Source organism: Oreochromis aureus, linkage group 14, assembly GCF_013358895.1.
Source record: "Oreochromis aureus strain Israel breed Guangdong linkage group 14, ZZ_aureus, whole genome shotgun sequence".
In the NCBI taxonomy this organism is placed as follows: domain Eukaryota; kingdom Metazoa; phylum Chordata; class Actinopteri; order Cichliformes; family Cichlidae; genus Oreochromis; species Oreochromis aureus.
The window spans coordinates 13,542,400-13,569,107 of NC_052955.1; the positions used below are offsets into that span (position 1 = coordinate 13,542,400).

The 26,708-nt window shown below is 38.7% G+C and overlaps 1 protein-coding gene across 5 annotated transcripts in view; it reads left to right on the forward strand.

The window, feature by feature from the left end:
- Window positions 1–4,516: 4,516 nt before the first annotated feature.
- Window positions 4,517–26,708, forward strand: part of lrfn1 (leucine rich repeat and fibronectin type III domain containing 1) — a 125,733-nt gene continuing 103,541 nt past the window's right edge. For 2 of the 5 annotated variants that reach the window (XM_039622454.1, XM_039622451.1), the window contains exons 1-2: window positions 4,517–4,819; window positions 4,995–5,567. The gene's annotated coding sequence lies outside the window, so the exon portion shown is untranslated. The other 3 variants (XM_039622455.1, XM_039622453.1, XM_031760162.2) reach the window with 3 other exon arrangements.

Here is a 26,708-nt window from a genome sequence, read left to right on the forward strand (position 1 = left end):
CCCTGGGAATTAATTATATATAACACTGATGAAAGCCTTCACAAGTGAAACTCTTTCATCTTAAAGCTTTGTCTTCTGTTTCTAAAGAGCAGCAGGATTCTTTTAAGATTTTCAGCCATAAAGACCCACCCCAAGGACCGCTTCTGAGTGAACTGCACCTCACACTTATCCAGATGGCCTACGTCTATCTTTAAGATTTCTCACACATGAACACACTTAAGAGTCCTCAACATTTCTGCCAAAAGCAGCACTTGTTTAATTTAAAGTAGAGCAAGCCAAGGCTGACATGCAGTACAGTATGAAACATGAAAGCATGATTGTACTTGCTATGCAACCTGAATAATGTATAATGTTTATGTCATTTGTGACACAGATGCTATGAGATTGACCCGTTATTTACACGCTGATCAAACAGCAAATGCAGATGATCCCTGATGTTTGTGCTACATATTCTATGTAACATACACTATACATAAAATTTTACTGAAGAGCAGTATTTTAAAGCATCATTTTCTTTCTTTGTGTGTGTGTGTGTGTGTGTGGATCAGAGGATAAACATGCTTGAATAAAACAAAGGAGCACTGAGAGCTCCACATACATGCAATTCTGAAAGAAAAACCTGAACCCTTGACCCCTACAGTGAAGGGATCTGTGAGGGAAGAGTCACTGCAGTACAAGGTTGTTCTGGGGGATCGCTTTTATGCCATAATGGATCATCTTGACAAGAGAACTCTTTTCTAGGATGACAGTTTCACCACCCACAGGGCACGAGGGCTCACTGAATGGTTTGATTAGTGTGAAAATAATGTAAATCACATACTATGGCCTTCACAGTCACCATATCACAACCCAGTTGAACACCAAGAGACTGTAGACGGATGTGTTGCAACGCTCGCCACTATAATCATTAAAGCACGGATTGTGAGAATATCTTGGCCAGACTATGTTGGCTTTGCCTTTAATTTGTCACCTGTTCGTGTCTATTATCTATGTAATTCTAGCAGGGTGACATCTGCTGAAACAGTCAGCCTCCTGCTGATGTCTGGTTTTTATTCTCTTTCTTTTTCCTTTTTTAAAATACCATGCTAACAAAGCACTGCTCTTGTTAGAGACCTTATAGTGGAAATCACATCTACAGTGTTTCCGCTTTTGATGATGTGATGGAGGGTTTAAAGCACATTAAGAGGAACTTTTTGCACTGTGAGCGAGGGCACTAATGTACAGGGTGATTCAGTGGTATAAACAAGACTGCTCTAATCTACACTGGATGTACTGCTCTGTAATGATGTTGCTGTTCCAGAGGATAGCGTTTTATTGTCTCTGTCAATGCACCAATTTTATTCCCAATTTCACATACACATACACATACACGCGCGACATTTCACTGACATGCTAAACTGATGGTGCATCACACTTTAGATTTTCTGGGCTCAGCTAGTGAGAAGAAATGAGCAGTTTTACTGTCCATATGGAAAGTGATCTGCACAATTTGTTCAAACAAAGGGCAACTGTGTTGTGTTGGAAATGACATTTTCAGATGTGCACGTACAGAGACCATGTATGGTTGAATCTAAATTAAAGACCCTCAGTAAAATATCCCAAGTCATTAAGCACGCTGTCTAAGGGTATTAGTGGCTGGGTGGTACATTCGGGATCTAAGTGAAGACCCCCCACTCATGTTTACCATTTTAGGGAATGTCAAGTTTCCTGATTAGAGTGGATGGCTCACACTGACCTAATCTGCTATTAGGCTTTCACAGACTAGTGTGCGGTAATTTCATCACTTTGGCAAGAGAGGACCGTTAAGATGGACAATATCTCAATAACACACTAATCAATCACTTTTAGAGTGCATTACTGCAAGAGGGAGCTTTGCCCCATGGAGTGCAGCCTGATATAAATAGCAGATTGTCTTCCTTCGTGGCTCTTTTTCAGTTTCCATCAGTATTTGCTGCTTGTGTCTTATGTACTCACCCACCTTGTTCAGACAGAGCTGAGAGAAATCATATCATAAAACCAAAATGCTCCAGCGCATACTAAAACACAATGATACTCTGAAAGACTGGCATCTGTTCAGGGGGCACAAAATTAGTTTAAAGATGTGTGAGAATCTGAGTTTATATTGTTTCCAACCTTTCAAAAATAACGGTTTTATTGATACTAACTGAAGTACACTTATATGCAGCACTGTGACAAATGTTTTTTTTTTTTTTTTCATATTTGTCAGACTTTTAGATATTTCAGATCATCAAATATACTTTAGTGTTACCAATTCTACGCTTAAGCCGAATTCACGGTACCATTAGTTACAGTAAGTCACGCAGCTCCTTAAGCATCAAAGCAGCCAGCCCCGGACCATCACACTACCACCACCATGTCTGACTGTGTACATGATGATTCTGTGTTAATATTATGCTAGCTGTAACTGGACTCAAACCTCCCAAGAAGTTCAGCTTCTGTCTCATCACTCTATAGAATATTTTCCCAGTCTTGTGGAAGATATTTTCAAGATTTTCTTCAGTAATTTTGGTAGGCCAGCCCCTCTTGAGAAGGTTCACTCCTGTTCCATGTTTTCTCCAATTGTGGATAATGCCCGTAGTTCACTGGAGTTTTGTAACCCTTACCAGACTCATAGAAGTCAATTATTCTAATTGATTGTTTCATAATGTGTTGCTTTTTGAGATATTTTAGCCTAATTCACTTTGACAGACACTTTGTCTATTTAAGTGATTTCTTTGTTCCGCAGGTGTGAAAGAAATCAGGCCTATGAGCGGTTAGTGAAACTGAACTCAGCTTTTCAACTAATGTGGTTAATTGCAGTTCATTCATGATTTAAAAAGGGAGAGCTGTTACTTTTTCACATAGGGCCAGGTAGGTTTGGAAAGGTATTTTTTTTCCTTAATAAATGAAATCATCATTTAAAAACTGCATTTTATATTTACTCAGGTTATCTTAGTGTAATATTAAAATATCTGAAACATTTACATGAGAAATATAAAAAAAAGAAAAAGAGAAAAAGAAATCGGGAAGGCAGCAAATACAGCAACCCTGTAAGTATAGTGTCTTCCAAAATGAGCTTATATTACATCTCACTCTTCCATATAAAACACCCTGGAGGTGTCCCACCCATTTTGAACTGCCCTTTAATTAAAACAGGCTGATGCTCTTGTTTTGTGTCACATAATTGTGACACCTGTCATGTTGCAGTACCCAAACAAAGATGATACGAAACGTGCAGCTGAAGCCAAGAAAAAGAATAAGTGTGGAGATTCACTGTTCTAATGCTCAAGACATTCCAGGTGTCTTCAGTACTCTGTGAGAATTAACCTTGTTATTTATTGTACTTTTCTTTCTCATACTTTTATTTCTTGTCATTTCCACATTATTATAGTTGTACATTTGGGGCCTGTTATGTGAGATACTTTCATTGTATCTTAAATTTTCTTATGTGATGGGATAGTTTTATTTGGCTAATCAATTCAGCCTGCAGAAGACACTTAAATCTGTTTTAAAGGTGAACCTCCTCCTCTGAGGTCTTGAATGCCAGGTATTTAACAGCCAACATTTAATGTATAATGTGTCCAAGTCTGTGCAGCACGTGTGATGCTCCTGCAGCTAAATCAATAGGATTTTACAGGAACTGCCAAGTCCATCTTACAGTAATTCCTTGTTTCATGATGTCATGCAGCCTCCATGCAAGCAGACAATGCTCTTGGGGGATGAATATGGACAAAAAAGAACACTGGAAAACATGATGGCTTTATGTTGAATGGGCTGTCTTTGGCTTTCTTTTGCAACTCTGAGAGGATTAACTATTGTTTTTTTTACTGGTGGGAGGATGTTCATGTTATTTTTCTATAGGCTGGATATCCAATTTCTGCTGATCTGGGCTAAGAGGGGTGTTTGTCCCAACTGGAAAGCAAATCAGTAGGTGCTGTCTGGGACGTGTGTGGGTGGTCAATGAATTCATGTTTTTACTTGTTATCATTGCCCGTTCAAGACTGAGAAGGATAAGAATAAAAAATAAAATAAAATAAAGGTATAGAGGGTTAGAAGTATTCTTTAGAGCCCGAGTACACAACACTGAACACCTCCTACTGCCTATAAGGAGAGTAAGTGTGATTTTTTTTTTTAAAGTGCAGCAATGATCCAACACCTCCTCAATCCCCTCCCTCAGGGCTCTCTCCTCCGGTCCACTGTTGCAGTCTCTTGTTGTGCTGGACCATGAGATACCAGCCCATCCCGGAGTATCACAAACAGCCCACAGCACCCCCTCTCTATTTCAAGCCACCTTCATGTTGAAACATTTGCTTCTCCTCACCACCACAGAAAAAGAAAAGCCTCCAGTGTTTCGTGTATTTGCTTTAAATGGAGCCCAAATGACATCACATTGCTGCAGTGCTGCACTGTCCATGAAAGGTGTCAGTCGTTTCCTCTGATACCAAGAATTTGTCCACTGGCCACTTGGCTCTGCTCTGCTCCAGACATCATGGCGTGACCAAATGTATTCTTTTATAGCGGGCTCGTGTTACGCAGGTGGACGCCTGCATGAAGAGTAGAGGCGCATTTTCAAAGGTTGCCTGTTCTCTGGGACACAGCAAGATTTCCTGCCACATCCCGCCCGAAGAAATCGACCGCATTGCTTTGTAGAAAGAGCGGACGGACCAAGTCGTGTATGAAAACTAATTGCTCGCATGGGTACGCATAGTGTTAGAGGAGAAAGAGAGAGAGCGAGAAAAAACAGTATCAGTGCATGGGTGGGATTCCTTCATTGCGCTTCAGATAGGGGAAGTTATGGCAACAAACGTCTACAGTGAAGGTAAATAAATGTCAAGAAATTAGGCACGGTAAGTGCGCTGTAGTGCTGTAATTAACAGAAACCCGGTGTTGGTGGAGACTTTTCCGACCTTTGCTGTTTTTGATTGACTTGAAGCCTGAATTTGACGCCAACCTTCAACCGTGTGAGGCTTCTTTTTTTTTTCTTTTTTTTTCAGGAGTGCAACCTATCGCTTCAAAAAGAGCCCCATGCTGCAGTTCTCCATCCCGACACCATCTGTACTGCAATTCATCACAGGCGTGAGATTTATTGGAAATTTAATCCATCGTTCCTCCGCGTTACAAACCCGTATGCGGGGGACCTGCTACGACCACGTACTCACGCTTTAACACATTTGAAGACGGCTCGGACGCAACACTCGGACCCTCCTGAGCTTCTGGATTTAGAGATTTCAACCTAATTATATTCTGCCTGCCTTCGAGCCCTAATCGGATCGTACTGGGATTTTAGGTGGGGTTTTATCCCGATGCAGGTAACTGGGAAGGACTGTCTCTTGTTGATGACACTTAAGCAGCAGATTGTCGCTCATTGGGTCCCTTGGATTTTTTCAGCACAAGCCTGACCAGCGTAACAAGAAGGTTTTACACCTGCATTTGGAATAAATGAACTCTCGTCACCATCCGAGTTTCGTTGTGAATTTATCCGCTGAGACAAGTGTGTGGACAGCGAAATCATGTGCATTGGGATCAAGCCTTTGGCTTCTGCTATATTAGTCCCAGTTCCACTTCTGGTAAGTCTCTCAGACTTGGTGAGAAATGTAAATTAGACTTTTGCAGCTGTGACACATACGTGGGTGCAATGTGATGAGCTAAATGGTGTCCAGATCTCTGATGTGCGGCATGGATTGTGCAAACTAAATATAGAATAATAGGCCTCCGGTATCTATCTATCTATCTATCTATCTATCTATCTATCTATCTATCTATCTATCTATCTATCTATCTATCTATCTATCAAGCAAATCATTTATGTATCTTGATGCATAATGTGCAAGTCTTTCAAGGCTATTCACAGTAGTCTGCTGGATAATATGGTATAAACCTGTCTGGCAGAGATGTCTTCATGTTACTTGAGATATCCAGTTCTCACGTGGTTGTTAGTGCTGTTATACAGTCTGATAGACTGAGTCCGATGGGCTCACAACAGCTCTGTCATAGGGCTGACAGAGCTCCTAACTGCAATGAAGACGCTTAAACAGTGACACAAGAGTTGAATTCCCACAGACAGAAGCGCGTGTGGAAATGGCCCGGGTGTGTCTGCATCAGCACCACTCAGAGACCAAGAGTTTTCATAAATTAGCAGCAGCTGCTGGAATCCTCCCATCAGGGTAAATTGCACTGATTGCTCAGAGAGTGGACTGTCTTACACTGGAGCCACAGAGCCTGAACCATCAGGAAACTTATTACTGTATTGTTAACTTGCAAGTTTAAAAAACATTCGACCAGATGATAAATTCGTATGAGTAGAGGCCTTTTCAGGATGTGTGCACTGTATATTATTCTACTCCTGACCTTTGTTTTGGCAAATCAGCTAATCAGGTTTAGAAATGATGAAGGGATACAGAAGCACTGATGCAGCATTCTAATGATCTCATGGGCACTGTGAGTGAATTCTGCCTATAATGGTTGCAGCTGGAATTTTCAGCCCCTCTCATCATTTTCCAGTTACTTTATAATCACTGACTCGTTAGACTCAATGGAGTGGCTATCCCAATTTTTGCACAGTGCTTCAGAGGTCAGCATTTGTCCCTGAAATATCTATTTATCACTCAGAGGACATCAGTTACAGCTTGCAGGAAAAATGAGAACTCACGATGTCTGCATGGAGGTATAGAGGTTGTAAATCAGTTAGATTGAGGTGGGGTTAAATTGTCAATATCTTTCACTAAAGTCAAGTGAACATCCCTCGTATAGCCCCGCTTAATCCACACAATACCTTCTAAGACATCCCCTGGGATACATGTAGACATTGGACAGCTGTGTGGCTGCATTAGGGCAGGCAGTGAGTGTTACTGCACCTTGCAGTGCTATTGGAAAACACTGACTGCCAGCTGTATCTATGGTATACACCCTCCTTTAGCATGTATGTTCCTACCTACATGACAGAGCACCCACCTTTTTCACGGCTGTCAGCTGCAGTAAAGTGAAAAAATAACAGTTGTCATAAAGGAATTATACCATAGTCTGACAGATGACTAAAGGCGATAAAATACTATACTGTATTTGTCATGTAAGGCTTTTATTGTAAGAAGAGCACAAACAGCTGTCTCAAGGGCTTGACTCACTCTTATTGTTTAGGGTTTGAAGTAAAGATTTAACCCTGTGTTCTTGGCAAAAAGCAAATTGAAATGATGTTTGGTTAAAACTGTGCATCATACAAGTTTTGACATAAGAGACTTGAGAAGTCTCCTTCATCAGAGGTTATTGAGGTTTCTCCTTTGGAGGGTTGATACCCTTGAGTAGGATAGGATTTGTGATTTGAATTAGCAGTGCATGAAGCAGGGTTCTTATGTATTTAAATGCCTTTTTTACTAGCTGTGTGCGTTGCAGTAAGTGGTGATGATCATGTCTTGTCAGTTTACTTGTAAGTGTGTTGCAGGATGTTACAGCAGAAGCTCAGAGCATTTGCTGTCATGTGTTTGCCTAATGAAATCAGACAGGATGGTCATTATCATTATCATGCATTATTGCCAACACTTCCATGTTCAGCAATGCTAATGCAGGCAGTAAACTGCTGCAGAACAAATTAATATCTCAGCAGGTAATGCCATAAAAAGAAAGTTACAGTGACATGTGTGCTGAGGTTTTTTTTATGACTATTTTGCTTTCTAGGTTGCTATATGCAGGCTGAGAGGTTAGATTAATGAGGTCTCTCTGCCTTGCCATTCTGTTGCATTGTGTTACAGCAGCTGCTCATGGTGCTGGTGTCATGTGTTAGCATTATGAAATCAGGACCAGTGGTGGGTTATCAGCCACTGCAGGAATGAGAGCAAACACAAGCTATTGATCTGTATTCAGGAGTATAAAAGACTGTATAGGGCAGACATGTATTTGTTCTCTATACAAGGTATATTAAAATAGCCCTTTACAGTGAGTCATGTTCTCAGCTTGACATTTTCAAAATGCACACATTTGCTGAAAAGATTACTTTTTTCCAAGACACTCTAAGCTATCAATCTAAGAGTTAAAATAGTGGTGTAAGTAGTGACTTTTGGCATGATTTTTAGTCATTTCTTTCCACAGTTATGTACCGTATCATGGTGACATATGATATTGTGGGCTGATTCCAGGATCAACTAACATGTTTTTTGATTTAAAAAATGGCGGTATCATAACATTTTATTTAAGGAAACAAAGAGCAAAGTTTTTGGGGATAATATTATGCATATCGCGAGAGAAATAAATGGTGTCAGGGAGTTAGAAAAAAACTCCTCTACCCTCTTGTTAATTTTTCTTGAAGTTTGGATTTTGCATGCAGAAAAGAACCAGTAAAGAAAAGTGAAAAGTACCAATTAAGTTGTTATTGGTCAAAAGAATGAGATAGATGTTTCTCCCAAGGCAAGTCAAGTTACTTAGCACTCGAGATGCATGAAAAAGGTTCGAGAAATGGCATAATTACAACTAGCCACAAAGATCAAAGGAGTAGCCACCAAAGCACTGAAGCAATTAAACTAGAGCTGCTCTTGGATTTTATATTTGAGCAGTAACAAAGTGACAAAAAAAGCAGTGGGGCTCTCAAAGGAGGAAACGCAGGTAAATAACATACAGGCCTTGAGAGGCATAAAACACTTTTGAACTTTGCGGCATGATGGATTTCAACAGGGAGAAAATACAAGAGCAAAAAAATATTAAACTTAATGCCCACTGCAGTAAGTTGTTAAACAACTTTTGGTGCTTATGTTAGATGTATAATTTATTCCATAGACATTACTTCTTTTTGCTCATCAGCACACGGAGTATTATGTTGCAGTGTGTTGAGGGCACAAAACAGGTTTTTGCGCAGAAAGCTGATGTTCCTTCACTACAAGAAGGTCCTAACTCCTGGGTTTGTCTGCATGCTAGAAGCAAGATTTAAACACTGCCTGTTTGAAGGTGAATGTGACTTTAGTAGCTTAGACGTTTGACCTGTCCAAAGTGTACTCTGTGACTCTGCTGTTGCATGCTGGGATGTGCTACTGTCCCATGTGATTGTGAAAAGGACAAGCACATATAGTCTCTTATTTGCTAAATGATTTTTTTTACTTTAGTTGTGTCACTAAAAATACGTCACAATCAAAACTTAATAGATTGAATTTGAAAAAAAAAAGTCCTTTAAAAGCAGAGCAGGTGAAAACTGGCTAAAGCATTTCAAAAGCACAATTTAAAGGTGCAGAAGTCAGAGTAGCAAGACTTTGTAGCTTTTGCACTTGGTCATTTTTGATATCTCTTAAGAGCATTTGTATTCTGACTTGGTAACCTTTGGAAGTCATGATTGCGGCAATTCTCGTTTTACCCTGAAGGCTTTTAGCCTCTCGCATCTGGGTAGTAAGTCTCAATAAGAAGAGCTGTCATTTATTGTCAAGGAGTGTGAATCTGTTTCTGCAGTGCACTTGTTAACATTGCCGTTGTTTTTTTCTGACAAATAAGTGATGAAACGGTTAAGTACAAGAAGCTCTGGTTGTTAAAGACTGACCTGCTTTGTGCTCTGTAACATGTAAAATGTAGTAACAGGGTGTAAGGGAGAAGATACTGTGGGTTGTGATATAGAGGGAAGCAGTGGATAGTCATTTTGAGGGCGGCTAACTGTCTAGCAGAGGCATACAGATTCATAAAAGAATTCATAAGGTGGTGAGAGAGCCAATTCTTTCAGGAATATTGTGGATGAATATGGTCAAGCTGATCCCAGTGGTATGCAGCAGTTATAATCCAAGCATAGCATATTCCACCTGTCTGGAGCAGCCAAATCCTGACACAAATATTCAATTGGGAAAATGCTTATAACCTGCTATGGAGCACATGGCATCTAAACTGCAGAGGCGCATCACTGCATAGTACCAGCCAGTTGCCCGTTCCTTCTGATGACTCAGAATATTATTGGTGACATCTATCTCCCTCAAGAAACAGTGCTGTGCAGTCGTCCTGCCACATGTGGCAGCCTTAAACTGTTGCTCTCGACACTGCGTGTCAGAGCCTCTAAATGGTCATTTAGATGAAGAAATGTGATATCATTGTGTAAACCAGAAAAAAGCACTAGTGTAGAATAATAGCAAACCTCCAGCTTCTAGTATTTTGCTGTTTACCTGAAGGTGACATTGATTTAGATAATGCTTTCAGCAGCTGCATCTGGTCGTATTGATCAATATCTTCTACTAGAACAGCATTTCACTTTGGCTCTCTTGAGCAAGCCAATTAAGGGAGCTACATGCTCTCATACAGAATTTGAAATGTGCACAAACACTATCATCCCCACAGTGCCATTAAATAATGCATAAGGACAATATATTATTGTGCTGTGCCTACTACCACAGGTCTTGCTGGTCCTGTTAAGACTTTCTCCTCTGAACTCTGAACACTGGCCAAAATTTAGTGCCTTTAATGCACTATTCAATCTTGACCGATGATGCATTAGGAAAAAGATGAATTACTCCTCCCGAATACGCCACTGTGATGAGAGATCATTCGCTCCTTACTTATTGATTTGTTTGTCAGAAAGTCGTATGGCATGCTCTTCATCAGCCTGCACCAGCCTCACTGGAGATGTGTGGCTGTGCTGCCTATTAAAGGCTGGAACACTACAAAAGCATTAACTGTTCTAGTGAAGTGATCGGTTAAGAGCCTCGACCGTCACATTCTGTTTCCTCAGTTTGGTAGAATATCTGGCTTTAATAGAGACACATGCATAATCCAGCACCCCAGTGCAACAAAACAAGGATTCTGTGAAAAATATCTTGTCACTGACCATATTTTCATCTAGTTGTCTTTTCCAAGTTTCTTTGCATGCTGTTCCAGGACAGATGTGGGTGCTGAATAAGGTTTTCTTCATGCGCTTTGATGATGTGCAAAATAAGAAATAGCATAAATCTAGTTGTTTCTTTCATTTTTCCCCCTTTTTTAATACTTAATCAAAGTGTTTTCTGAGTTTTGAGAGATTTACGGTCACACATCTTGATTTCATGCTTTAATAGCTGACAAACAACAGCAGAAAAATCCAGCTCACCTTGACTAAATCTCTTCTTAGTCTTGATGTCTGCAAGCAGAAATTCACAGGACTATTGCTGCATCTAACTAGGAGAGATCATCACACAAAAGCACTGCTTAAATGAGATGGAAACTATATTAGCTCAAAGAAACAGCAGCAGCAGAAAATCACGCATTTGGCCTGACTCCATGAAATAAGTTTTACTTTGCTGCACTCTTTGGTGAATGTTTTATTTGATATTTATTTAATATGCACACAAGATCCACAAACTGATAATTTACTGCCTTGGGCTTTTTTTGTGAAACAAAAAATCAACGTAGCAGGTTTCTTTCAAGGTGTGGTGCACTATATTTGTGTAAAACTGCAGCTTATTGCCGTTTAAATCTTTGAGACCCTTGAAAGCTTTATAACTCTGAAATACAGAGAGCATTCCCAGCAGAATAGATTGAATGTACAGCAAGGCAGAATTGCTGCGCAAATAATTATTGATCATTGGTTTCTGAGAGTAATGGTTGTAGAAAACATCCCTTATGTTGTTTGCAGGTTAAATATTTACAATACCTGCTTTTATGTTTGACTTTCGAAAAATTCATGTGCCTTTAAAAAAGAACTGTCAAGAATGTGCAAAAGAAAGATTTATCATAGTCTGCTTTCTAAAGTTTCTGTGCAGTGTGGTCAATTTATTTGGCCCTACTTTTCTTCAAGTAAGCAGTATAGCACTTTGATCATCACATTATTGCACATACATGAGCAGAAGGACAGTTAAATAGGGAGGATTTCTTGCTGACACCGAATGCGAACTCTAGCCGAGGACATCTATTGCTCAAACCAACATTATGGGATCTTTCCATCCTTTCCAAATTATTCACTGAAGTTCACCTGTTAATTACAAGAGCATTTGCTACTGTACTGATTCCAACAGAGAGTTATTTTCAGCAACTTAATTTTGGTAATCCTCATGTGCTTCTTTCTTGTGACTGATTTTCTATTTCTGGAAGATACCCAATTTTTCCCATGAAACCAACTGATTGTTTAGTGGGCCATTTAAAGCCTGCAGAGCATTAAATCTTCACGTGTCACATGCATTCATGTGTTGCATGTACTGAATGATTGATCCTGCTGTGTGTAGCGCAGAGTAGCATATTGTAATTTACATGGTATAGCGCTAGGGTTTTTTTTCTTGTTGGGTGAATCAGCACCAATTCTGTCTTTCTGTGGTTACGTCTATCTGCTATTTGTCAGAGGCAGATGTTAGGCATGCCTAACAAGGTAAAACTAAAGCAATCCTCAAGCAAGTTATATATGTAGGCTAAAGAAACATAAACCTGTGACTGAGAATTGATGGATTAACATTAATAACGTCCATTATTTTATACAGAAACAATATCAGCTGACCCTAACTCTGTTTAATAATAGGAGACGACATGTTTTTGTTCTCTTTGTATCAAACTGTGACTTTAGAGTCCCACTAGTGCGATTTAAAATTTTACAAACAGTATGCAAAACAGTTTTTTTCTGAAAAGCCTTTTTTCCCCGGTTGTTTTCCAAGATATTTCTGAAGCGGTTCCACCATCATTCACAATTCATTTTTGTTTTATGCAGCTGAGAACAGATCCTCTACCTCCTTTTTCTTTGATCATTTCATTTTCAGAAAAGGGCTCAACACTGCACTCAAAAATCAAACATTTTTTAGTAGGCATTCAGATTCTTGTGAGTTTACCTCATTCTGTCACATTTCCGAGTATAATTTGGGACGTCTTTGACCATTTATTTGGTCCTACTATTTTACTTTGAATTTAAATCATATGATGATTGTATAAAGCTTAGTAATTCCTCTAAATGCACCAAAATGTTTATAAATGTATGTGCCTGTTGTCTAGATACTCTTCCATTTATCCTTGGTGTCTCTGCCACTCTAGTGTATTAGCCTGCTTTTGTTTATTTGTACATATTGGCATGACTAACTTTGATAGTGATTCTTGAGACTATAAACACAACAGTAGTAAGTTTTACTCATCCCATAGTCATATTTATCCCATCCACCATTTTCCAGACAGTGATGAGTAATCCTTCTGAAAACCAAAACTTGCATTCATGGAAAAGTAAAACAAAATAACAAAGAGTATTTCTGTCAAAACCTTTTCGAGGACATTTCTGTCCTTTAGTAGGGCACTAAGAGTACCTCAAAGAATTTTATTTCTTTTGGAACAAAGCCTCATCTTAAGTGGCTCAAGTGTACACTTCCTTTGCATAGTTACTGCTAAACAAAATGCAGCTCAGCCAAATATAGTATAGAACATCCTATAACAGCACAATCTTTGTGTTTAAGGTTTGTGGGAGGACAACTTATTATAGGTGTCAGGGGTTAAAGTGGAATTTATGCCCGAATGCTCTTTGGTGTAAGACCAATAAGCAGCAGTGACAGGCAAAATATTTGCTCATAAAAAGGCCTCCCGTTGAATCAAAGAGTATCTATGCTTTAAAGAATAATCCTCTGAGTGTGACAGTAAGAATAGTGGAGTCCAGTCATTAAAAAAAACAAACATCTAAAGGAAATTCATTTAAATTCAGTGTTGTTTTAAATACACTCAGATATTAATGATGTTATTTATTGGAAATGATCAAACTGACTGATATTAATTGCTTTCGCATTCTACAATTTTGACATGAATTTGAGACTGACATGAAGCTAATATTTTGCTAGCTTATTTCAAGTAGGCCAACAATTGTTTGAAAAATAGTAAAAATCAACATTTATGCTGTTCCGGAAGAATATGTGACCTTTTGATATTGAGTTATGAAACAAAAAGAGGTCTCTGTCCCTGCCCTATTTCTCTCCCTGCCTTGTCATCCATTTATCAATATCTTATTGGGAGGAATAAGATCTGAAAGATTCGATCACCCTGTCCTACTGGCAATAACCAATACCACTGTCTTTGGGGCCAAATAGGGGAAGGATAAATGTGCACCCCATTAAGGTAGTGTTGACTGCCCTCCGTACATGCTATATGGAGCAAATATAAAAAACCCCAACAACAGTGCTCTCTCACTAATGCCGGTGAGAGAGAAACCCACACATACACTGAGGAATATTTTCCCACTTTCATGTAGAGAAAGAAGGTAGGCCATATCAGCAGGAGAACCTTGTTCACATGCAATGACTTATTTAGCTGTAATTAAATCGTAATTAGTGGCCATATGTGGAGGGATATCAGCTGAACAGCTAACAAGTCATAACAGTTGCTGTGTTGTTGTTGTTTTAAAACTTGTTTTCCTCTGGCCTGTAGTTGTGGGAACTTCTCCCTTTATTTTTTTTATGTGTAAAATGGCTCACCTGCTTCTCCCCATTCCTCACCGTTCACACACCGAGTGCAGTCTTTCACTGACAAAGACAGACGCCCATCGAAAAAAAAACGGTTTAGGAGAGGAGATAAAGTAGTGCCTCTGCACGTGCACATTCATTTCAAAGATTGCAGTGTTGCATGAATTAGTGCGCGTGTGCAAGTTCCCACACATGAGTGTTGATTAAATGTGGAGATACTGACATGAGACCAGAGTGAGGCTGATTACATTTATGAATGTAAAAATAACAACAATATTCACTATATTAACAATAATGGCCAAACGAGGGACGATAAGGGCAATCACTCTCACTATTTTTGATCCTTGAAATCATCAACCCTAGCTACAACACCCAGCTCAAATAACCTCTGGATATAATAACTTTTATTATTAACCTTTGCTCACCTTATTTTTGTCTCTCTTTTTTTCATTAAAGCTCTTAACAGTAAATCTAGTGTGTTTTGGGGGAAAACTGTTATCAGAACATTTGACAACAAAACTTAACTAATAGTAGAGAGCCAGTCAAAGGAAACATTAACAGACAAGACTCAAAATATAGTCTTTTTGGCTAAAATTGTGGCATGCTTGTGCCACCTCTTCCCATCTACCTGCTACTGGGGGAAACACTTCAGGAACACTTGGGTTGTTTCATGCGTCAGGGACAAACAACATCGATTTGATGGCTTAGTTGGAGGTGTTGTTGGTCTACCCCGTTCATTGAGTGGCAAGCAGCGGGGGGTGTTTGCACATGTGCAGTATTGTTGTTGGGATTGTTACTAACATGGAGACTGCATTGTTTGACAGAAAAAAAATAGTTGTATTGTAATTTTGTCCAAAGATGTTGTGGTTATAAAAACATGATCAGGATTAATGACTTTAATTAAAATTTCCAGAGTCCATAAAGTTGTTTTAGGAAAGCCCCAGTTGACTTGCTGTTTTTTTAACTATGAAGTGTGAATGTCTGTTGTGGCCTATATAACTTCAAATTTGTTCAAGGTAATGAGTTGAATCTAGCTAATCCAGCACATCGCTTGGACACTTGTAGTCACCTCAGTGCTGGGATGATCAGGCTCTGCCACTTGTCTTTATCTGACCTGATGATGTTGTCATAAATATGAATGATGTACTCAGAGAAAGGCTTTTCTTTCACTAAATATGTGCAGGGACTGATTTTTATCAATGGCAATATTCCACGCAAATCCTGCTTTCTTAAAATATAAATATATTTCTGGAGTCATGATAAATCATAGCACTACCAGTGGACTAGTAGTGTGTTTTTTTTCATGCTTACATAAGATGTATCAGCTGAAGGATGGGTCATTTGCATGCCATTTTCTCAATTCAGTGTTTTGTGATGCAGGGAATCATTTGTAAGGGCCTGCACTCAGGGCAGGTGGGTGACATTGACTTACATGAGATGTGAAGTGGAAAAACAAAAGCTACACCAACTCAAACTTCACTGTTGGGCGAAAAACAGCAGTTGAATCACAGTCTCAACCCTCAGCCTGTCTGTCTGTCAAGATGCATGGAGACATGCCAACCGAACTCGTGTCAGAGAAAACAGTGCCCGGTAGAAGGTCAGCTGTATATCATGTTCATATGAGCGGCACTGAGACGTGAAACACGATGAAAGCTTTATGGTTTGATAACGACATCAATATACTATGTAGCAAAAATACCAAACAAACCAGCCCAGTAATGGAAAGTGATAATGTTCAAGAGTGATTATCTTCCATCTGGCAGTAGCTGTGTGCTTTAGGTCTTTCGGAGCCATCCGTGCTTGCAGTTATTGATGATGCCCTTAGACGGGCTTCACCAAGATCAGTTGATTAGATTGGTTTGACAAACTACTTTATCCGTTGTGGGACTTGATAGATGATGACTGGATGTAGTCTTTGTTAGCTGGGTGTCTATTGACTAAAAGGACTCCATTTATGGTGGCCAAGATCAGTGCTGTAGGACATTTATAAAGTGTGTCAGCCTTCTTCTGGATGTTTGAATGGATGAATGGTTAAAGACTGCAGTCATATCCTCCATATTTGAACTGTACTGTAAAGACTTCACCTCAGGTTCACCATTCTGTGTGAATGCACGCTTCAGAGTTTCTGCAGAGTGAGTGGTTTTGCTTAGGCGACCTCAGTGGTAGTGAAAACTTTATTCAATAACTTATGTTGTCATTTCTTCACTCTGATCTGAACACTGTGTCGATTTGTCTCACAGTTTGTTGGTACAATCATCTAAGGATGCAGGGCTTTTGTTTGGTCAAAAAAGATGCAGCATCGAAATCATCCTTTTCTTCTGCCGATAGGTTTATATGATATTTATTGTCTTGCAAGACAATAATGTCTTTCCGAGCTGGACAGCAAAAACAAACAAACGAACAAAAAAAACACCCAACATGAAAGACGAAATAAAGAAAAGAAAATATAACTTATCAGCTTCCAGGAGTCTACAGTAATGAGACTTTTCTCCAAGGCACTTGGCTTAACATGATATACTGTAAAGACAAACAGTCCTTTCGAATGTTTGCAGCAGGGTTTTTTCACTGTCTTTGTTAGAAAAATTGCAAATAACTGTTTAGCCTTTTACATATGAGTGGAGTATTTGCATGCTTCTTATCATGCATTGTTCAGCAAAACTTGAGGCCTTTTGTCCCTCCCCTATATTGAAAGCAATTGCTGATTGATCAGTCAGTGACTGAAGGCTGCTTTGTTCTTATAAAATGTGCATGGAAAAATCACACTCAGGCTCTAGTCAGCTTGTTTCTCCAGTTGATCAACTTTGTCAATCATTTTGGCTCTAAATGAAGTTACTAACACAAAAGAAATTAACCAGATCTTGTAATAATAAGAAGTTGCATATGTGGTGCTGAAAATTATTTTACTGATTATTGAAAAACTCTTTTTCTTTTATATCAAGAAGTTATACAAATATCTATTGTTAACGGCAAATAGGTTTGAAATCTTTGTTCTTACGCCAAACCAAGGAACGGCTCAGTTCCTTTTTCAGTATAGTCTTAATTATCATAGCTGTAACTTTGGAAAGTAGACACTGAGACATCTGTCTCTCTAGCTTTAATAGCTTCGGAAAGATCATGAATCTTGAGAAAAAGATTGTCTTACCGAGGTAATATCACATGAATTTAAGGAGTATGTTGCTGTTGGTATATCTATTTATTCATCATCCTGGGCAACAGGAACTTTTTTTTTTTTAATTTAACCTTTTTTAACCAGGAAGATCACATTGAGATGAAAAACCTCTTTTTAAAGGGAGACCTGGCCAAGATAGGCAGCAGCAAGTATCTCACAGTTACAAAAATTATACAATTAAACACAGGCAACAACATCACACACACAAAAAATAAAATAATAAAATTCAATTTGGGAATATTTAGTGGTTAAGCTAAAAAAAGTCAATGTCAGCAACAACTGTCGTCTCAGCTTGGCCTCTGTAACGTTCCCTTCCTCAGGTAAAGCTTCTGTATATGACACAAATACAGTGCATTTTCTAATTGCTGAAATGCTGCATGTTAATATGACAGAAGGAGAAAGCTAAAATGCCCATTCCTTTGTTTCATACTTTGTTTATTTTGCTGGATGATTGGGTGCTGCTTTGTGCTTAGTGCATGTCTCAGAGGAAATAAAGCTCCATTTCAGGATGAAAAGGAGATAACGTCTAAGAAATCCTCAAACTGAAAGAGCTCATGGCATTCGCTCAGTAATAGCAGATGGATACCCCTTTGATCCACGGTTAGGGAGGAAAAGTCGATTGAGTGACTGTGATAAGACTTTCAGCAGTTAAGCACTTCTATTGTATCTTGACTTGACTGTATTTAGAGTACACGGGCATTTTTCTAACACTCTTGTTTAAATAGGGGATCAAAATGGAATTACAACGTAAAGTACATATATACTCATTGTCCAGTTTTTATTTGAAGTTTCTCTACTCTTTTTTTCTCTTTAGAAATGTCTCAAATTATTGTTTTATAGATTCAGCAAGGTGCTGGAGAAGCACTTCTCAAAGAACACACTGAAATTGAGGAGTCTGAGATAATGTGAGCTTTGTGACAGGAGTGCCATCCTGCTAAAAGTACCGATTAGAAAATGTTTCCCCTTAAATGTCCTAATCTGTGAGATACCATTTTCTTAGCAGTACGAAATAGGAAAACGATTGCCTTAATATTTCTGGTATTAAGAGAAGAGCAGATAGTGGGAGAACTTATCATTACTCTGGTTTTATATAATTTAGCTCTGTTCCTGTTTAATGTGGGGCTTTGGTAGCAATCCTTAGTTTGCACTAAGAGGCCCAAAGTGTGCCAAAAGGGTAGATGTTATGCTAAATTCCGACTTTACCATCTGAATACTGAATCACATTTGTTTAGTTTTTTGTCCACTGTCCAATTTTGTTTTGCTTATACACAGCATAATCTCAGTGTTAAGCTGACGGTTATGGTACCCAGTGTAGTTTCCTGCAGCTGAAGACCATCTGCCTGAAGGTTTGATGTGTTGTGCATTCACACAGAGGCTCCTCTGGATACCTTGGCTGGTTATTTGAGTTACTGTTGGTTTTCTGTCTCCAAACAGCCTAGCCATTCTTTTATGTCCTGTGCCATCAACACTGCATTTTTTACCAATTTTTTCCCTTTTTTACACCGTTCCCTCAACACCTTGTGACGGTTGTGTGTGAAAATCCCATCTGAGCAGCAGTTTCCGAAATGGGAAAAACCACTTAGTGCACAGTCAAAGTCACTTACAGCTTTTTTTCACCGCTATTCTAATGCTGGTTTGAATTTTAGCAGATACTCTTGAGTTTAATTGTGTGAAAACATGAATCGCATGTATCACATTACCGAGAAGATTTGAGAGGACCGTGTCTTCATCTGGAATGTGGAGTACGTTACAACCTTTAACAGTCAGGTTCAATCATGAAATTATAGAATTCCTCATGAATATCTTTATTGCTGTGAAAGTCTTTGAATTTTGACATGTCAGTAATTTTGAGATTAGACAGCCGAACAAGTGAGATGATTGGCAGCTGGCTGTCACTTGTGTAGCTCTGTTGGAACTGACTTCATTATATTCGACGGTGAAATCTGCTTGCATTTTACAGCCTTCAGTGACTTTCCATGTAATCTTAACAAATAAGCACCAGATCGTTCAGTTTGAAATCATACATTAAAGAAATTGTAGAGGTTATAATGCTGATGTCCACAGATTTCACTTATAGTCTGACCTGATAAAGATATTTTTTAGTCTGCTTGAAAAACTACAAAACTCCTATTGGAATATTGTGAGAAGCCAGAGCTTTGAGCAGATTTCCTTCCTGAAACTCCCCAATCACTTGAGCTTGTTGACAATGCCATTTGCTTTTTCACTTGTGTTGCATTGTGGCTCATCTTCTCCGTTTCCCTTCCTTTGTAAGCTTGTTGATAAGACACGTTGGTCTTATTTGTTGTGTTGCCATGGCTGCAAACATCTCTCAAACCTATTAGGTATTCGTGGCATCCTGGTGGCTCAGCTGGATAAAGTGTGTGTCATGTAATCATCATATAGCGTGCTGGAGTGCAGCAAAGTCACTGCGATACACATATCTTTTAATCTTTTCTTTCTGTCCATTCTTTTCCACTATATTTTAAACATAAAATGTTGCAAGTGGAAGTTGACCAAATATGGGAAAAAGGCTTATTGTAGCAAACGCTGTAAGGCCTTTCAAAGCAGGTAATGCGTTGGCAAACCATGACACTTTAAATCAGCCATCCTTTTCAATTAAATATGCAATAAAGAGACTTGAAGATATAAAAAAAGTCTTCTCAAAACAGATGCACCCTTGTGTTTGACTTGAGGGGTAGTGTTTCTCTCAGCATGGTTCTCGTCTAATCGGTGGCCTAACATATGGCTGATGAGCCTACAGCACATTCTGATCCAAGCACACTTAATAGGTTCCAAATGATTTGGCTCTAGGTAAAATACCTTGTGTGGTAGTGAGGCCTATTATGCTGTAGATCACTTGATACAAACAGAGTTCTACTGTGGCACTGACGGTCCCTCCCACAGCCTCGCACTATAATGTTTCTGCTTAGTCAGTGAACACTTGCATCATCCTTACTGTTCATTTAGGTAACTTGATATTTTTTAAAATTCAAGAACTGTGAATAGATTAATGAACTGGTTAATGTTAAACTAAGACTGAGCTATATTGGAAATTCAGCAGTTGAGTGGGACAGCCTCAACAGCTAGGCAAAATTTTAGGCACCAGAACTTAAGTGCAGATGCCATGAAAAAAAAAACATCCAAGAGTTGTCACTGCACTATGTCTGTGTATTTGTGTATTGGTCTTATTATCAATACATTTTAATAGAATACAATGCATTTAATAACCTGTCTGCCATTTTCTTCCTGCATTCGTTTTATAAGCGGCACCACCATGGGGCATTAAGTAGTGGCTCTTTTAAGTCAAACTGGTGTCAGAAAGTCTGCATGTTTTAATAAAAATATAATTATTTTCAATATTTGGTGCCAGTGTATTAATGATGTGTATCAAGAGGAAACCATATGATCAATTGCCGCGTGGCTATTCCGTCCCGCCCGTACTTGACAGGTAGGTTGTTCCAAGCATCTTCGACAGATTGTGACAGTTGTCTGGATTAAATCTGTCTCAGTTCCGTCTCCATGCTGTCGATATCAGGGCTCCACGAGGCCCATGCCATCTGCTGCGGGACCCCTTGTTCGTCTTGTTACCGAATATGACTCCGGGTCTATATCTGGGGTCGCTACCGTGCTGCAGTATGAATTTGAGCCTGATCAGATGGTGTTGTGTGATGGATATGAATCTAAATAGCCAAAGTGTCTGAAATATCTTTGTAATGTAATGTGATTTTGTTGATGTAAAATCTGCCTCATGTTTATGTTGTTACTGTAAGAAGGCAGGTGTGTGTAAAAACATGTAAACTAAACCAAAGGAATGCAAGTCTCGTAATATTCAGGCCTAATTCAAAGCTGCAAAAACGAAGGAAATGATGGAGAGCTTTCAAAATCATGTTTGAAATAATTTTTTTCGGTTTTGAGTCGTACATAATTTAGCTCAGCTCAGACATTATTACCATCATTTGCCTTCAGAAAACTGAATCATCTTACACAATGCATATAATGCATGCACTGTTCTGATGCACAGCAGAGAAAGGTGATTTTTTTTTCACTCTTTGGTATTTTGCATAGTATTTACATCTAATTTGGCTGGCATCACCATAATTTTTATACATATTATATATATTCATACAAAGTGGTATCTTACTCATACCTAATTTAGTTTGAGCTTTAAAAAACACCCCATGCACTGCGGCTTTCACCACTTTCCTACTGCCCCTGACGTTAGAATGCGAGTACAGATGAAGTTCATTATGATTCCAATAGAAAGGTCTACCTGACTGTTATTCAAATCCATGATTATCTTCCCTGTATTATTTTGTCTTTGTTAGTAACTCTGTCAGTTGTGTTGCATTAGATTACTGTAGAATTTTACACAGACAATTATGTTTACTCTGCGCAACAGTGAACCTCAAAGGTGCTCCAATAGTCTTTCATAAATTAGTTTTTAGGTAATATGCTAATAACCAAAATGAAATTATAAAGTTGTCAGTATGGCAGGTGATGAAGTGGCTCAGCGAGCATTTTTCATACATGGGAAAATCAATGCAGATGTACCAGGAAAAGAAGCTCAAGCAGGCTTTAGAATATAAATGCAATGAGGTATCTTTGCTGATGGTATGCTGTTACAGAGCCATTTGTTATTTTGAAGCTTAGATGCAAGTGTATTTCAGCTGACGAGGAGAATTTCAATCAACTATTTATTTTATTATAAACACAACACATGCGAAACTTTGAGAAAAAAAATCCAGTAACATGTTTTGCTCTTTATAGTGTACTACTGTTTTATCTAACATATTTACAGTCTTCACAAACTCGTAATAACTCTAAAATGATTTGCACAGCGTACCCATTTTCTGGTTTGAGTGAGCAACATAACTGAACAGCACAATCAAAGAAGGTTTTGACTTTGAAGTAACTAAATTAAAATGACAAAAGCACTCGGGAAAGCCATATTAAGATGAATAACAATTAACAGTGTGAGTCAGCTCTTTGCGGACAGAAGCCAGCTCTGAATTAGAAGACATACAAGAAATCACTGAAGTATCAAGATATAGTTACAACACAGTTTAAGCACACAAAATATTGTGATTGACAAAAGCCCTATGTGAGACAACCTGTAGACTAATAAGCATATTGACACTTTTGTTGGGAGCAATCCATAGAGTACATACAATATGTTCCTGCAGGTTTTTTTGTTTGTTTTTTTTACTAGGTAATTACACAGCTTCCATGTGTTGCAGTGCCAAATTGCCAAATTTATGGTGCTAGGTTCTCATCCCTGGCTGCGTTCCATGAGACGGAGGTTGTCTCTGAATAATTAGCTCAGTTTGAGCTTACTCGTTAAGGAGCTTAGGCGTGCTATGAGCTAAAGTATAAGCCGGCTTAGCGAGGTAAGTCTTGTACACTAACTATTGACCATATGTTCTTGTGGTACACAGATACATTTTCAGACTTTAATAGGTGGTTTTCTGTGGCCTGTTCACACATTGGATTGAGGTGCTTTCTGAAATTTAAAATTCCACAGACATACCAGGGACCATTCAAAAGGGCTGAACTGTCACCCACTACTCCTGGAATGATTCCAACTTCCACATCCTATAAGAGCCTGAAATTATTCTGGTCCTGTAGGAGTAGTGATTGGGATTAACATTGTATCAGCCTGCCATGCTCACTGGCAGACATCACTACATGAAACCTCTGTTTTTGACTGTACTGCTTATGAGAAAGTAATAATCTAGTGACCCTGTATCAGCTTGTCTAAGCTCTGATGGCAATGTCAGTAGGATAAGAAATGTATAATAGTCTTATAGTCCCTGTTGCCTTTTAAAGAGTTCAGATTTTCCAAGCCATTACCTTTTAGAGATGAGCTCCAGTAAAGAGTGAAATATCCTGTTTGAGTGGTGTGTTCCACACCAACATTGGCTCACTCAGAGGGGGACCTTGTTTTTGTCAGTAAATCAACATGGCCTGCGAGTCTTGTGGCTGCGCACAAGGGAGAATCATTGGCAGGTCCCATCCTTCAGGTTTTCCTTTGTCCTGTGTATAGAGGACTGTTTCCAATGGTTACCCGGAGAATCACAGACCTGCAAGGTGCTGCAGCAGAGGCCTAGTTACTGTCCATGAAAGCCACCTTGTGCAATAGCTACATTTTGAATTTCTAATGTTATTGCAGATCTAATTTGTCCGCAACTACCTATTAAACGGATCAAGAATAGCAAACTTTCTATTTCCAGGAGATGTAGAATTAAGACTTTACCACCATTAGGGCAAATGGTGCATGTCACTATAGTGTACTTCGTAAAGCAAGTGCCAATAAATGGACTCTTTTGTAATTCAGGCAAAGACTTCTTCATCCACCATTTCCCCTTGATATGTTTTTTTTTTTAGGATTGCAATAAAACTCCATCTGTTCTTCCATTTTCAAAGTAGTTCATACAGTACAACAAAAAAGAAACTCGAGCCTTCGTTTAATGACAGGGCTGAAAAAGATTTGGAGGAAATATAAAGAGGTGCTCTTCAGACACCTCACAGTGTAGCAGAGAAAGAGAAGTGTATCCCTGGGTCATTTCATAAAGACTGAACTCAAAGAAAGAACTGGACCACTCATATTCATTTAAAACCCTGGGTTTATTAAATTGCTAACATTTTAATGCAAAGTGTGCCTTCATCAGCACTAAACCGTTAGTTAACAAGACTACTTTGGTGTCTTCTTTGGCCCAGATATGGTGTCTCTTTGCTAAATTTTAATAGAGCGGTTCAGTTTTGTTTAATAATGAATGTTTAACTTGCTTGCTTTCTGTTTAAACTTTTGAAGAGATGTGAAAGGGGCCTCTAGCAAATGAGTACAGTTGGTTAATGTATTTGTTTTACACATAGTGTTAAATAACAGTGTTCTGCAGGCTTGACTTCTCTTGCATTGCACTCGGGCTAAAATAAAATGTTTTTTGAGTGCAGTCTTACCCACCAATGAAGATGCATCGAAAGGTGGAATGACGCAGATGTTACTGGCTTGGTATGCAAATTTTTCTTCTGCACGTATCTGAATTGAGAGCTGAGTGTTGTAATAATAGTCTAGCAACACATGCATATCACATCATCTGAAGGGGAGCTTTTGACTGAATTTGAATAGTAATTTGACTGGTCTTTAATTTTTTTATTTATTTATTTACATTTTATTAAAATAGGATGAGAGTAAGGTAAGGAGTCCTTTAAGCTGAGCTTTGATGCTCTGAAAATCTACTGTGGCGTTAATCCACTGTATTCCTTCTGAAAATATCCCTGCGTAAACACAGTAAGATTTTTCATTTATTTTATTTTACTGAGGGTGCCCATATTTTTATGAATGGATTTCACAGATGCCGTGCATATTCTTAGGAACAGTTTCAGAAAAACATGCTGCAGATATTTGTGATGCAGGCTCTGACTACATGTTCAAATTTCTCTGATTTCCCATATTCTCTTGCTGCAGAAGCACGAGAAAGGATCAGTTTTGAATGTGGAGAATTTAACTCTTATTTATCCTGGTTAATTTAAACACACTCTATTTGAGATGTGGAGATGGAAAGAGGCACATTTTCAAACCCGGTGTTGCAGTTCACTGCTCCACAGATCTGCCCAGCCATTGGCATATAGTCACACTGTATCCATTATTAATCACACGGTTCTCAAGGACGACATCTGTGCAAATTAGTATGCAGAGAGCGTGAAGATCACTTACCAGCAGTGACTTCAAAATTAAGTATTAAAAACTGAATTCTGGCCTTTCTTTTTCTATGCCGAGGTCATATCTTTCTACTGCATGAATTGGCCTTGGGGATTTTTCTCAAAAATTTCAGGCTGTACCAAGTTTGCAGTGAAATATTCTGTGCATGACAGATAAAGATAATACTGTGACATTAATATTTTTACCTTCATCCTCTTGAAGGGCCCAGGAAAAATCCCTCACTGAACGCTTTCATTGCAATAGACGAGCAGCTGTATTATGATCCTTGCTAACAGGTTTTATTAAAAAAATTTACACTGATATTACAAAGGGTAGCTGTGTTAATGGGAGCATATGAAATAATACTTGGAATCACCAGCTGATACAACAATCTTACCTTAAAACCTTCTTGTATGGTTCTTCTGGAGCTTTTGATCATGTGGCATGATCTTTATTACCAGGAGTTTGTATAGAGAAAAATTTCCTTTCATTATTTTATCTACAGCTATTTTCACCTGAAATAAATGTCACACGGTTTAGCCTACACAACTGCAAGGCCTAAAAGTACAAAATCTAGCTCTATGGATTAAATTTGAGACATCAGACTCTCATTCCCAACCACAATGCCAGGGCTAAACATTTACAAAGTCCTTGATCAATGCTGTGAGTTAGAGAGTGAATAATAATCTTATATCAGTGGGTAAATGCTGATGTTACTAGGCGGGTTTAAAAAAAATCACATCTGGCAACCTTAAAAAATTTAGAATGGGTTTGAATAAAAGAAGCAGCCTGACCTGCATAGCAGAAAGTGTTAGGTCCTTTAATCTTGGATAGATGCAAAGTACTTGAAGTGCTTTGAACAATAAACTGAATTTTTAATTTTGTAAAATTTATCATGACAATCGGGCAAACTCCATTTCCTCCTGCTAGCTTGTTAAATATTGTAACGAATGAAGAAATTCATCTCACTCGACACTTAACTTTAAAGTAGCGTCATAGGAGTTTGTAGCAGTTCGGCAATGTGTGAATTTTGTAACTGGACACTGAAAGTCCAAAGGAGGTGGTCTTGCAGACAACAGTGGAAGAGAGCTGACACTTCCCTTACCTAATTTTAAGCAAATACAGGTATAAAAGAGCTTGGCATGCTGGGAAAGAGAATATAAAATTATCTATTTGATTTTAAATCTATGATAAATGTGAAGCCAAAGACCTAAACAAAACTGTCAGATCATTGACGCCTCTGCTCAGAGCTTTCAAATGAACACATGCGGAGGATAACATGCCCTTGTAAATTGAATTCAGTTCGATTTTCTTTATATAGTGCCAGTTTATAACAACAGTCACCTCGGGGTATTGAAATTTAAAAACCTTACAATATTAGAGAGAGAAGCTCAACAAGCTGAGAATCCCCATGACTAAGTACTCGGTGATGGTAGGGAGGAAGAACTCTCTTTTAACAGCAAGAGACTTTTGGCAAACCAAACAGAAAGACATCATCAGGCAT